We start from the raw sequence: 15478 nt of genomic DNA, 5'->3' as shown, positions 1-15478 counted from the left end.
TCTACTATTTATTTATTTATACCCCCCTTTCCCCCCTCCCCTTTTCTTTCTTTCTCCCCCCCCCCTTGATTCTTTTCATTTCTCTAACCTTTCTCACAGCTTTTACTTTCCTTTTATTTTTATTTTTATTTCCTTTCTTACTTTCTTTCCTATCTGATTTTTCATGGCTATATATCTTTGTAAATATACATATATATCAATTTTAATATCTACACATAGTATGAATACATGAATTATATATAGGTTATTTAAATCAGTAAGCCTTATAAAGGAAGTATGAAATAACATAAACAATAAAAAAGTCATACCTCTATATAACTATGATTAGAGCTCATTTAGCATGTTTTATTATGATACATTATTATTTTAATATTTGTGTTTTTGATGTTTATATTTATCAGTTTAAAAGTATTGCACATGCCTTTATACTGAAGATCTCAGTGCAGACAGCATATATTTGTTTACTTTAGTATTTATTTTTAAAATATATATATGTTGTAACATAATAACTCAATCCTGAAAATTGCCCTTATTATTCATTCATAGTGAATGTTTAAGTATTGATTTTGTCTGCATGATTTTTAACTTTTTAGTAGAAGTGCCTTCAGAATATGTCTTTATAATGCTGCTTTTTAACTGTTGTAGTTTCTATTTTCCTTAATTGTTTTATTGAATTATTGAGTGTGCATGATTGATTGTTTAGATAATTAAGTGTTGATATATAAAGTTATTCATTTTGTAGAAAGTTTTCATGGTCTGAAGAAGCGTACAGGAAGGTACGCGAAAGCGCTTACCACCAAATAAACCTTTTTGTTCTTTAAAACTATACAAAGTCGTGTTGAGTCCGAAGTTTATATTTTACAATATTCTAAGGAAGGTAGTACTGAAGACTTCTAAGGCTTCATCTAGAGGAAGAGTTTTTAGGATATCCCAATTTGTTAGTTTAAGGGTTTCAGAAAATATAGAAGGGTTGAAGTTAGTGAGGATACGAGTGTGGGCATACTGGTGTTGGTGAGGGAGGTATTGGACAGCTCGGTGAATAAAGGCTGGAAGATGATCACTTATACAGTGAGGTAGTATACCAGAGTCAGAGATCTTATTAGGGTGGCTGACTAAGATCCAGTCCAGGATGGACCCTGGGGGGTTGTTTTTGTTAGGTCTGGTAATGCTGTTTAAAGATTGATAGATAGAGTTTGAGTATTGTTATTAATTTTATTCCAGTCGATGTTGAAATCGCCTAGAATGTAAGTCTCAAGTTTGATGTTGTTTGAAGCCCATAAGAGAATATTCTCTAGGGTGGAAGTGTTGTCACCAGGGGGAATATAGATGGCTATAATACAGATACTTTTAAAGTTGTTCATTTTGAGGATTCCTATGATTAGTTCGGCATTATTAAACTGAGGAATGGGATTCTGGTAAGGGCAGAGATTCAGAAGGCAGTTGTAGATTAAGGCTACACCACCTCCTTTTTTGTTTTGGTGGTCAAATTGAAGAGCTTGTAAGCCAGGTGGTATAATCTCAGAGTTAGTAATGTGTGGTTTTAGCCAGGTTTCTGTGACTGCTACTATGTCAGGTACAGTGATTTAGCCAAGCATGGAAGTTTGTTATTTTGTTATTTATACTCTGGGTGTTAATGGTAATGAACTTAAGGTATTTATGGCTGTTTCTAATAGAGGAGGTAGTGGGAGAGAGATTATTACTGGATGTGGGCCCAGGGTTGGGGTGGATGTCACCTGCAAGAGCAAGCTAAGAAAAGGGAGAGAGGTGGAGAAACTTTGGATTGTGACATGAAGTTAGAGGGAGATACAGTTCTGATTTGGTAGCAAGAGGTTTTAAAGAAACTGTAAGGAGTTTTAATTTAAAGTAATGAAATTGGTTTGGTTGAAGTAGGGAGGGGGATATTAAATAAAAGTGGAGTGTCAAAGGGTGGGGAAGGGAGAGAGTGGAGGTGGAGAGGATGGAGAATGAGGAGGGTAGTTTGGTAGAGGAATAGGAGGTTGCATTATAGAGAGTTGTTAGGAGGAGAATACATGTAAAGGAGGTGAGATGATGTGGAAGAGACATGGATCAATAAAGTAGGATAGATTTTAGAAGAGGAGGCAGAGAAATGGGGAAAGTTTGGAGATGGAAGGAAGAGAAGTATATGTGAGAGTGTAGTCAGATAGGGGATAGAGAGGGGGAGGGGTAACTAATTGAATTGCAGCTAGGAGGGGGAGGGGCAAAGAAATGGGATAGGCTGAGGGGAAATGGGGAGGATTCAGTTGGCTATAAAGGTAAATGCACTGGGGGTGTGTGGGATTTGGGGGCAGGGTAGGGGAGCGGAGTGTGCCCGGAGGGCGAACGGAGCGGGTAGAGCCACTGAAGGAGAGATCCCAAGGAAAAAACTATCAGTGGAGAGCTGACTTGGTAAGGTAAGTTTGGGGATGGGTAGAAGGTAAAGGCCTAGGTAGTAGGGATAGTAGACAGGGAAAAATAAGTGAATTAGAGTACAGGTAGAAGGAAAGAAAAAGATGCAGGGGCAGCAGTTCTACAATTTATATAAAAACTGAAAGTCTAAGGGATGTGTTTTGAGTCAGTGGGGTAAGACAGGGAGAAGGACGCCACCTAGTGGACAAAAGTTATATAGTAAAGAGTAGCTTCTTATGGAAGGTAGCAGGTCTGGGAAAGTACAAGGGGGAAGGAGATATGTTTAAAGAACAGAGGACACAAGAGGAGAGGGCAAGCAAGAAGTTAAGGAAAGGCTTTGGCTGCTGGTTGAACTAGCTAGGGAGTGTACATAAAAAAATCCTGGAGTATCTAAACAGATCTAAACAGATCTAGATTTAGAACAGTCAGTTGTATTAGGAACACATACTTTCTTTTGTTTTATTTTTCTTGTTAGAGGGACTGTTGCACAGGGAGGTTAAGGTTTAATTCCTCAGTTTAGGTAATGGACAGTAGAAGATATGGTGGGTGAAGGACGTTGGTCAGCAGCGACAGGGCAGTATATATATATATATATATATATATATATATATATATATATATATATATATATATATATATATATATATATATCGAATCTACTTCACATAATCGAACATCCAACTGTTCGACTTTCATATGGCCGAGACCATATGATCGATCATTTGAATGTTTGAAAATGTGCAAAAAAACAAACAGCAATGCCATTTTGAGAGAACAGCCAGAGTGTTAATATGCATGAGTATAGTAGGCAGTCTGTTTATAAGTTTATTTAAGCTTTAGTTACTAAGCCTCAGTCCTGATGTGTTTGTGTGTAATAAAGCTGCTTGAACCGAACCCACAACTGTTCATCTGTTTTATCCTGACCGGAAGAGTGATACTGGGTATATTAGGTCCTTCCCCTCTTTAGAAATTACTAATGTTACAACTTCTTTCCAGGAAGGTGGTATCTCCATTGCACTCACTACTGCATTAAATAACTCAGTCCATTTTACTTGCATTTCTTTCAAGCCCGTTTTCCAAATTTCTATAGGTAGCCCATCAATTTACAGGGATTTATCTACTGCTTGTTGTTTCATATATAGTTCAATTTCTTATTCTGTTATAGGCCTAATTAGACTGTTTGCAGTTCAGCATGCATGCCTCCAATTGTTCCTCCCAGTCACCCTCTTCTTCTTGACACAAATATAATTTCTTATAATAGCACCTAAATACTTCCCCTACATGCTTGGGGTTGTTCATTAACAGGCCTGTTCTCATTTCTCTTCTCTAGTTTTTAAGATTAGCCTCTCTTCTTTCTGCTGGCATAACTGAGAAGCTAATAGTTTTTGTAGTCGTGGCGTATTTGCACTGTAGCGAAGCTTTGTTGCCATTTCTTTCTTTTAATAATTTCCTCTGTTCACTACTTATTCTGTCTGCCAGCTGCTGCAATTCTTGCATTGTTTTTAGATATTGGGTCTGCAACCTCAGTTTCTCATACTATTCTTCATTTTCTTGCTCTTTCAGGTATGTTTGCAACTTTTCTTTACCCTTCTCCCAGTGCTCTATTATCCCCCCTTGCTGCTCCCCTTCTTTTTGTAGTATTTCTGTTTTGCTCCTTTAACATAATCAGTTTAGTCAGGCTATTCCAGCATGTACTTGTTACTCTCCAGTGTTGCATTAATGTAACTAGTGTTGTTGTTTGTCTTTCGGCTTTTTCCCGGTAAGGGGTCGCCACAGCAGAACTCTGGTCCGCTAATGATTGGCAGTAGAATTTTATGAAACACTGAGGTGCCAGCTCGACGCCCAACCTTCAACGAAGGCACGCCCATAATGTAACTAGTGTAAGGTCTGATATTCTACATTACACTGGCACATGGTCAAATATTATCCTTGTGAGCATTCCTAGATGTTCTACTAAATAATCATGCTCTGCAGAAATATAAAACATTTCCAGTCTTGAAAGATGCCCATGTCTTTCACAGGAGAATGTGTATTGCGTACTCCTTTTCTGGACCCCATCCTTCCACTCATTTGCTATTGTATATCTCTTGAACCAGCATATATAACAGCATACACCCCCCCCCCCCCAGTGTCTCACGCACCATTTTACAAGGGTCTTCCTGTGGCTCTTCTTCAAGTAATGTCTCACTCTGAAGTGGCTCTGCCTTTCTATAAATGTTAATCATTCTCTAATTGCTTCTTTCCTGAGATGAGTCTTGATTATCTTCATGGTTTTGCTGTTTATGCTCTCTCATTGTTTTAGTCTGCTGCTCTGCTGCCTTCTGCCTGGCTTCCATCTTCTGTCAGAAGACTGAGAATAGTTTTATTGGGGTCCTGGTTTGTTGTAGCTGTGTTTTCTTCTTTTTCAGGCACATTCCACTCGCCTGGTGGTGCTCATCTCCATCATTATTTTGCTCTTGGGTAATGCTTGTAATATTTTTAACTTTGCCAGTACTGCCTCCAGATCCAGGAATGTCTTTAGCCCCTGGAGAAAGAAGATGTTTAGTACAGCAGGGGAGAGCATCTTAATCCTTAGATTTAGCTGTTGGCAACTTTTTAAGAGTGTGGTGAATTGTTTCTGCTTCAGACTTGCTCCTAGAAAAATTCATGATCAAGGAATATGCTCTGCCCTCCAATCTGTAGGATCTTCCCTTATTTCTATAAATAACTAAAGAGTTGCTGTTTTAATTGGTAGCTTTATACCTTTATTACAAGTGGATGGGGACTCTGTACTGCAGCCTGCTTGCTGTAGCCACCCTATGGGTTCTGTCAGTCAATATCCTTTTTGGTTGCATGCCAGTCTATTCACTGAACTTATTAACTATAAAGGTTCAGCAGTCACTACCTTCTACCCTTTCGAGCACATTTGCAGTCCTCAAATTTTGCCAAGAAAGGAACACAGAACTCCAAAAGCTGGACTGCAAAAAGGAGAAAACCAGGCGCAGATCGTAAAAAAGATGCAAGTTTAATCTTAATGAAGCACTTTTCGTCACAGTGAATACTGTAATTTCTTCATATAAATTAGAATACTGGGCACTCACATTAATTTCTCTTCTTTAGCTGCAGCTGTGGAATTATGTATTTGTTTTTTCTTATTTTTTAATAGCTGTGGGAATTATTAGCATTTATGTTTAGAATTCCAAGATATTATTGTGGCTGGAAAGATGTATTGCATCAATGTGAAGGAATGTACTCTGTGGCATGTTCTTTTACAACCACCATGCTGCTACAGAAGTCATTTCATTTAGAAGTGTTGAGTTGTTTCCCAACAATCCTAGTTATCAGGCTTAGACTATAACTATAATCATAACTAATTGCATTCAGAGTTCCTTTATTAATGTACTACTGTAACCACATTTTTATTACTGTAACTTCATTTGTATTTTTACTATGGATTCTCCAGGGCTGAACCTGAAAGTGGTCCTCATGGGCCAGTGCTCTACTCCAGTCAACATGTTTAGATGGATAGATAGCTAGATAGATAAATAAATAAATAAATAAAGATGAAAATATGCAAATTTGCTGCGGTTTGCCTCCTTGTGGGGGTTATGATACTGAATGTTACCTGGGTGTGCAGCAGTTTAAAATGAAGCTTAACAGTCAGCACACCAGTGCATGTATTTGTGCATATCATATGAATAATGGATATATAAGTACATGAAAATGGTTCATGGAGTATTTCTGTGTTTTAGGACTTCATAACTGAAACTAGTTTTCCATGGGTATGGTTGTTGTTGCCTTGGCCTGTCACTCTCTTCTAGCAAGCTGACAGTCAGTTTCTACAACTATCCCTAATAACAAATGGAATAAGCCCATAAGTGGCATAGTGGTTTCAAAATGTCATATTTAACCACAGAGTTGTAAAAAGGTTGATATCAGCTCCTCTGCTCCTTCTACTGTCCCCGAAGGTGCTCCTCAAGGTTTCATCCTGTGCCCACTTCTCCTTTCATTTGTATGTAAACAAACTTCCCATAGATCATTCAGGCATCCATGTCATACTCTTTTCTGATAATGTGGTCATCTGTAAGTCAGGTTCTTCTGCAGCAAACACAGAACACCAATTACATGAAGACCAAAAGAGAATCTGCAAGCTGACATAGCAATGGGAAACTAATCTTTAATTCAGCAAAGACAAAAATCTGTGCTCCTTGACACAAATAAGAAACTAGTTCTTTCTTCCTTCAGGCTGGCATATTACAGATCATAACAACATTCCTCTGGAGACATTGTAATATCTTGGCCTTTGCCTTGAATAAAACCTTAATTTTCAAACAGACATCAGAATAATATATCTTATGCTTTCTCCCGGTTACCGGTGAAACAATCAGTAGGAGAATCCTAATGGCTGACTTATAATACAATTTGATATACATTACTGATACCTTTAAAAAAATCTAAAATGTCTGTATGTCACTTGAGGCCTGATTTCCTGCTTCATTACTCAGACTCCCAGATCAGAGCATTACTGTTCATTACTTAAAAAGCCATCTGGTTTTCCAGTCTAAGAAAGCTCTACCTATTTACTAGCTTATGTTCTTTTCAAGCTACTGAAACAGAAACCATTCCCACAGTCTGCATACAGATTCACAGTAACAAAAAAAAAAAAAAATAATTGCATTTATATCTCCATAATGCTCCTTCATTCTGCACCACTCCACATAACATGATACTGCATTGACCACTTCTTCTCAATATTAGGCCAAAAAGCTTGGGAGTCAGTACCATCAAAAAAAAAAAAAAAAAAAAAAAAAGAAACCCCAACAAATACTCTGAACTTTGACCTAAGTGTAAAACTCATTTACAGTAAAAATCCAAATCTTACTGCTTTGAAGCAATAGAATCATTTAATCATCTTAAGTCTTCAGATGACATCACTACCAATATGATTCAATCTAAAGGCCAGCATACTTCTCACATCACTTCACATTTCTCATTGTATGAGTTTTTGTTTGCACTGTAACTACATTGTACGTACATATTTGTGTACAGGTGTAGCTAACTATGCTGTCCCTTGATGCTGTCTCCTGATATGGTGGCCGCCACCCTTTCTAATTTTAACTTCTGGAAAAAAAAAAAGAACCATTCCCTGATTTGGTGCTCCTAATCTAAGGAGTTAGCCAGATATGTTATGTCATTTTTGCTCAATTGTGAGTTAGTAGAGCAGAAGAAAGTAAAGCTCCCAGTCTGACACTCCTGTGCTAAGGAGTTAGCCAGCCAATGCCTGATCTTCATTATCTAAAACAAAGAAAAGAAAAAATCAAAGCTATTCCTTCATTTAAACTGTAGCAAACTGCTTGGTATATTTGTAACATGCAACTGCTACAGTGTCTGCCACACATTTAGTGCTAAAGTGATTCATTTCTGACTGCAAATGCAAATACTGGCATTTAGAATATATTGAAGACCGACTGATCAGAGTGGCATCTGCCGCTCTCACTCATCAACACTTTGTGCCCAGGTCGGGTTCCCCCTTTGCCTCACCCAAGCTATGCCTCTGTATCTTATACTGTTGCATGTTCTTCATGTAAGTCACTGCTCAGTCATAACTTTGGGGTTCCCTGTCGCAGTTGGAGTCCTACATCTCCTCCCACTTTGCGTATGCCTTTCTTACTCCCCTCCATATCTCCATACAGTCGTATAACGGATTTCAGGAATGCTTTATTTGAATATCTATTATTATCTAATTGAGTTACATATAAAACCAGAAAGGGAGTCAAAATCGTCTGATGACAAGTCAGACTGTGTGAAATATCTTCAAGTAGAATAGCTTTGTAAAATAATAACGTAATGCTGTTTTAAAACGTAAGAAAATAGAGGTGCCATCATATGGACACACAAATGGAGAGAATACCAAACTGAAATATGCTTCCTTTTTATTTTTTTCAGAAAGCCAAAAGGAGTGTGGATAACTTTAGGAAGACTTTCACAATGATTATGCTGATGGTCTCAGAAGAAGAAAATGATATTGTGAATTACATTGATCAAACAGCATTTAAAGAGTTTCCACTCCTTGATTTGGAGACTGAGTGTTGACATATCACTGTCAGTGCACTTCCATTTTTAAGGGTCTTTTTAGCCAGTGAGAATGAAGTGTACTCCTTTCTAGGCTCGGCTGGATATTAAAGCACAGTAACATCAGTAACTTTATATCTCTTAATACAGGACACCTGTTAGTCTGAAAGCGCAAGTAATTGTAAACCATATGTGGATCCAATAAAAGATATTAGAACATCTCTATGTTCCACTATATCTGTGCTTACTGTACTAAAGAATTGTAGTGAGCCACCCAAGTTGTTGTTGTTTGTCTTTCGGCTTTTCACGGTAAGGGGTCGCCACAGCGGAACTCCAGTCCGCTAATGATTGGCAGTAGATTTTTACGAAACGCCGAGGTGCCAGCTCGATGCTCAACCTTCAACGAAGGCACGCCCATTTACACAGTCTTTCGAATGCTTCCCAACCGCGGGGAGGACATGCAGACTCCACACAGAAGGCACTCCCAAGCCCAGCCGAGAATCGAATGGGAGAACTTCTTGCTGTGAGGTAACAACGCTACCAATATGTACTTAACAATGGTACCATTTTAACTTTCATTAACTATTTTCTATGTCAGCCTTTACAAATATTACATGTTTTGAAGGCTGACAATATAATAGTTTTCTTTTCCTGGGATTTTTTCATTCCGCTGTGGTGACCCCTAACTGGGATAAGCCGAAAGACACAACAACAACAACAACAATAAATAACACGAAAATTAGGATCTGCAAACAAACTGGAACCACATCAAAAGCAGTCATGAAACGAAACCCTTCGCCACCAGGAAGTCAGTCCAAGCACGTTTATTGCAAAACCAAGTGAACAAAGCTAGTAGCCAACCACATAAACATGTAAACGCCTTAATCCACAAAACAACAGACAGTATGCGTTTTCGTCAACTTCTTGACTTCATCAGACAATCAGTACATCAAATTAACTCAGTTTATATACCCTTTGTCACCAATAAATTAATTTAAATCATTTCAAAAATTTAAAGACACATCATAGTTAAAATTGTAAAAAAATGTCATTTAAAAGCTATTGATACGTATGAACTATCAAATATATATATAATCTTGAAAAGTATATGCATTTGCATATTTCTATAAGATTTCAAAAAATGTATTATTAAAAAGTAGTAATAAATTATTAAATAATTTTCATGTAATGATAAAGTGCTGCTGCAAGTTTAAAAATCAATTCAATTCTCATACATTGTATATAGTAATATGAAATGAAAAAATACATAAATAGAAATTCTCATGTATTAAACTTTAAAAATGTATAATGATATTAAAATTATTAAAGATTCATTTCTCACATATACATTAAATGCATTAAATGAATTAAATTAAATGAACCTGTATCAGGTGTTATGGAGCCCTCTTGTGGTCATAGAGAGTTATTGCCACAAAAAATAATTTTCTTACAGTTTTGCAGCTCTTAATTTAAGTAATGGTAGTATAGAAATATTATCATTGAGCCCCGGAAATTTGTCTGCATTTAGGGCCACTTGCCACCACAGTTCCCTATATTCAATTCTAGTTTCCCAAGGGCCCTCCCTAACATCCTTTGGAATACTTTCTATAACTAGAAACTTGAATTTATATTCTTTACATACTTTGCTATGCTTATATAGAGCATTACTTTCCTTCTTAATAGATATTTCATAGGTGTAAATTCTTTTCCTTAAAGCTCTTTCGGATTTCCCTATATAAAAAGCCCCACATTTTTCACAAAAAGCAAGGTACACTATCCCCTTGGTATCACAATTAAAGTATTCCTGGCTATTAATCATTTTGTTTCTACTAGTTATAAAATAGCTGTCACCATTTATGACATAACAGCATTGCCTGCAATGCCCACATTTATAAGTGCCCTTTCTAACCACTTTGTGAATAGTTTGAGATTTATTACTCTCAAGTATATTGCCAAGGTTCCTAGCATTTCTATAAATCACTTTTTTAGGAATACTACCAATGCCTTCTATATCAGTGAGGGATAAAAATTTATCCCATTCTCTAAAAATATCTTGCTAATTCCACCATTTATTTTATTGTATTCAAGTACTAAGGCCTGGGAAAGATCATAACCTTCATTGTTGTTCCCAGTCACTAGTTCCATCTCTGTATTAATGTTTGGAATATTATTATTAACAATGCAGCTCTTATAAATAGGAGCAAACCTACCCCTCCTTCCTTCTTCAACTTCTCTTCTTATTCGTTCTACAAATTCATTGGGGTAGCCCCTCTCTTCAAACATTCTCTCTAAAAATTCACATTCCTTTTGAAAATCCTGATCTGAGCTGGTCATGCGACTACCCCTAACATGCAAAACAGTACCTGTGGCTTCCGCTCCATCTCCACAGCCATTGCAGCCGTTTGCTACATCCTGTCCCAGTATGGGACTCGCTTGTAGAAGCCTGGGCGTGTTGGAAGGATTGAATGAATTTAAATCAAGGTCGCCGATCCCTTCACATCGATCAATAAACTCCCCTTGCTCCACATTAGCTCCATGCTCATTTCTAGTACAACGAGGATTCAAAGGCAAATTCTGGTGAACACTCTTGCTAAGTAAAGCTTGGCTGAGAGGGGTGAGGATGTTAATCAGTTCAGTAAGCTGCCCAATGAGCTTACGCGTTTGCCCCACCTCCTCAGACCCATGACTCTCCATGGCAGACGAAATGTCCATCTCGCTCCCAAAAGGCACAAAATAACACAAAAATTAGGATCTGCAAACAAACTGGAACCACATCAAAAGCAGTCACGAAATGAAACCCTTCGCCACCAGGAAGTCAGTCCAAGCATGTTTATTGCAAAACCAAGTGAACAAAGCTAGTAGCCAACCACATAAACATGTAAATGCCTTAATCCACAAAACAACAGACAGTATGCGTTTTCGTCAACTTCTTGACTTCATCAGACAATCAGTACATCAAATTAACTCAGTTTATGTACCCTTTGTCACCAATTAATTAATTAAAATCATTAAGAAAAAATGATAACAGGGTTATAAGGTATGATAATATGACTACAAAAGAAAAAGAATTATTATATGATATCAGGAATAATAGAAATGTGAGAGTGATGAAGCCGGACAAGGGAGGGGGTATCATCTTTATGGATTACATTCTCTACGACGGTAAGATGTATATGTTATTATGGGACGAAGATAAATATAGTACGGTTTCCAAGAATGAAATCAATATAGCCTATAACAAGATTGATGTAGCACTATATGATATGTTACATGAGGGACTAATTAGTCATTGTAGTTATAGATTTCTGAAAGTGTATAAACCCAAAATACCCACTATTTTCGGAATACCGAAAATTCACAAAAATAAAGATGATCCCCCTCTGCGCCCCATTGTTTCAGCTGAGGGTTCTAAGATGGAAACATTGGCAAAGTATGTCGATCTTAAATTAAAACCCTTATGGACAGGAAGGCAGAGTATTTTGAGAGATTCCTGGGATTTATTGAAAGATCTCAATCAATGTGTTTGGGACAAGGATGTCTTATTTCTCACCATAGACATTGTTGACTTGTTTTCTTCCATTCCATATGAAGAAGGAAAAAGTATTATGGAGGATATAGTGTTTGGACATGAAGAAATGAATAAGAATGACAAATTGGCTAGTTTATGGCTTATTGATTTGGTCCTGAAGAATAACTATATATATACTTTAAAGGGGAGTTTTTCCAGCAGATAAAAGGTGTTGCTATGGGGGCAGCCTGTGCCCCCACTTATGCTAACCTTGTTTTAGCGCACTGGGAGGAGAAATATGTTATTAATTCCCAATATAAGAACTGCTGGATGTTATATAGGAGGTTCTTGGATGATATAGTAATACTTTGGACTGCTGGGAGAGACAGACTGGATGAGTTTTTAGCTTATATCAATGTTACCACAAGCTTCTTGAGATTTACACATAATGTTTCTGATTGTAGCTTGGTATATTTAGATGTAGAGCTTTATAAGGGAGAAATGCAGTATGAAACCAGAGTTTATCGTAAGCCTACATACTGCAATTCCTTTCTACATTTTCGAAGTGCGCACCCCAAGCATTGCAAAAAAAGTATTGTCAAAGGACAGTTTGTTAGGGGTAGTCGCATGACCAGCTCAGATCAGGATTTTCAAAAGGAATGTGAATTTTTAGAGAGAATGTTTGAAGAGAGGGGCTACCCCAATGAATTTGTAGAACGAATAAGAAGAGAAGTTGAAGAAGGAAGGAGGGGTAGGTTTGCTCCTATTTATAAGAGCTGCATTGTTAATAATAATATTCCAAACATTAATACAGAGATGGAACTAGTGACTGGGAACAACAATGAAGGTTATGATCTTTCCCAGGCCTTAGTACTTGAATACAATAAAATAAATGGTGGAATTAGCAAGATATTTTTTAGAGAATGGGATAAATTTTTATCCCTCACTGATATAGAAGGCATTGGTAGTATTCCTAAAAAAGTGATTTATAGAAATGCTAGGAACCTTGGCAATATACTTGAGAGTAATAAATCTCAAACTATTCACAAAGTGGTTAGAAAGGGCACTTATAAATGTGGGCATTGCAGGCAATGCTGTTATGTCATAAATGGTGACAGCTATTTTATAACTAGTAGAAACAAAATGATTAATAACCAGGAATACTTTAATTGTGATACCAAGGGGATAGTGTACCTTGCTTTTTGTGAAAAATGTGGGGCTTTTTATATAGGGAAATCTGAAAGAGCTTTAAGGAAAAGAATTTATGAGCACACCTATGAAATATCTATTAAGAAGGAAAGTAATGCTCTATATAAGCATAGCAAAGTATGTAAAGAATATAAATTCAAGTTTCTAGTTATAGAAAGTATTCCAAAGGATGTTAGGGGGGGCCCTTGGGAAACTAGAATTGAATATAGGGAACTGTGGTGGCAAGTGGCCCTAAATGCAGACAAATTTCCGGGGCTCAATGATAATATTTCTATACTACCATTACTTAAATTAAGAGCTGCAAAACTGTAAGAAAATAGTTTTTTGTGGCAATAACTCTATATGACCACAAGAGGGCTCTATAACACCTGATACAGGTTCATTTAATTTAATTCATTTAATGCATTTAATGTATATGTGAGAAATGAATTTTTAATAATTTTAATATCATTATACATTTTTAAAGTTTAATACATGAGAATTTCTATTTATGTATTTTTTCATTTCATATTACTATATACAATGTATGAGAATTGAATTGATTTTTAAACTTGCAGCAGCACTTTATCATTACATGAAAATTATTTAATAATTTATTACTACTTTTTAATAATACATTTTTTGAAATCTTATAGAAATATGCAAATGCATATACTTTTCAAGATTATATATCTATTTTTTAAGAATGTTCATAGATAGTTCATACGTATCAATAGCTTTTAAATGACATTTTTTTTACAATTTTAACTATGATGTGTCTTTAAATTTTTGAAATGATTTTAATTAATTAATTGGTGACAAAGGGTATATAAACTGAGTTAATTTGATGTACTGATTGTCTGATGAAGTCAAGAAGTTGACGAAAACGCATACTGTCTGTTGTTTTGTGGATTAAGGCGTTTACATGTTTATGTGGTTGGCTACTAGCTTTGTTCGCTTGGTTTTGTAACAACAATAAATACCTTGATTTAAAGAAAACCAATGCTACAGACAAAAATCTTTGTAGTTGAAATACCTTAAAGAAAAAAAATTTGTAAAAGGTAGAACACAGAAGCTGTCTTAGAGATAAAGACCCTATGGAAGCTGTAGGAAGTAGAACTTTTTCTTGCTTCCTTTAAATTACATTCATACATGAGTATGCAAATATATGGCTTCTGACACTGACAGCAGTCACAAGGGAACATGGAAAAGGGGGGGGGGTGACAGTACAAAAAGGATCGCAGGAAGTCAAGTACCAGACTTTGTTCTGCTTTTAAATTGTTTAAGTTAACACTTCTGCCTCATAACTCTAGGAAGCGGTGTTCATTTCTGACTTCCAGTCACTTCCTATATGGAGTTTACATGTTCTCACTATGTCTGCTTGCCTGGGTTTTGTGTGGGTATTCCAGTTTCCTCTGACTTCCCAAAAATAAGCAGCCTAGTTGGCTGTTATAAAACTGTCAATATATATAACATTTATTCCTGCTCTTGTGATCTGGGTTGTATGTGGAAAGGTTCTGAGGACCAGTTTATTTGCATAGTTAACAAATGAATAAATTGAAAATAAAAAAGGCACTCAAGATTACCATAACTTGCTAGTAATTAAAGTTCTAACACACACTCATGTAACTATGCAATCACAGTAAAGATTCTTCTCTTATTGATGGACGTTTCTAAAAAACAGCTTTATATAGTAAGAATTATTGTAATAAATGCTATTTTCTCTGTAAGGCGAAGGAAGAGACTGCAGGTTATATTGTACTGCCGCAGAGCCAGCCCTACACAGTGCTGCATGTCTTCATGCTAAAGCACCATGCAGCACTATGGTAGGGTTGTTTCTGAATTCACAAAAGTTACCACAATGTATGCATGAAGGTATACACATTGTGGTATCTTTTGAATTCCCACCTGTGTGTCTTCTGGCTTGGAAGTGCAGCAGCTGCTTGTGGTAGCATACTGTAAGTAGTTTTATTTATCTTTATTTTTAGTATCCCAGCAGGCAATCAGATATAAATATTGAAATATGAACTGCAGTCACCATTAAATAAGAGGGGCTGTGGGCTGACTGTAGATAAAAAAGTATGCCGTTTGTTCATGAGGGAAGTTTTCATTATTGCTGTTATTATTATTGTGATAATTATTATTACTACTATTCTGGCAGGCAACCAGCTATACTACTAAACTGAGAAGTGTTGTAATTAAATGGGAAATAGGGCTAGCTGTAAATGAAAGAAATGTTTATGAGAGAAGTTATTATTATTATTATTATTATTATTATTATTATTATTATTATTACTGCTGCTACTACTTCTGTTATTATCCTGG

Source organism: Protopterus annectens, chromosome 8.part0 (assembly GCF_019279795.1).
Source record: "Protopterus annectens isolate FY-2018-M chromosome 8.part0, PAN1.0, whole genome shotgun sequence".
In the NCBI taxonomy this organism is placed as follows: domain Eukaryota; kingdom Metazoa; phylum Chordata; order Ceratodontiformes; family Protopteridae; genus Protopterus; species Protopterus annectens.
The sequence above is the reverse complement of the archived record's forward strand: the minus strand, read 5'-3'. Positions refer to the sequence as shown.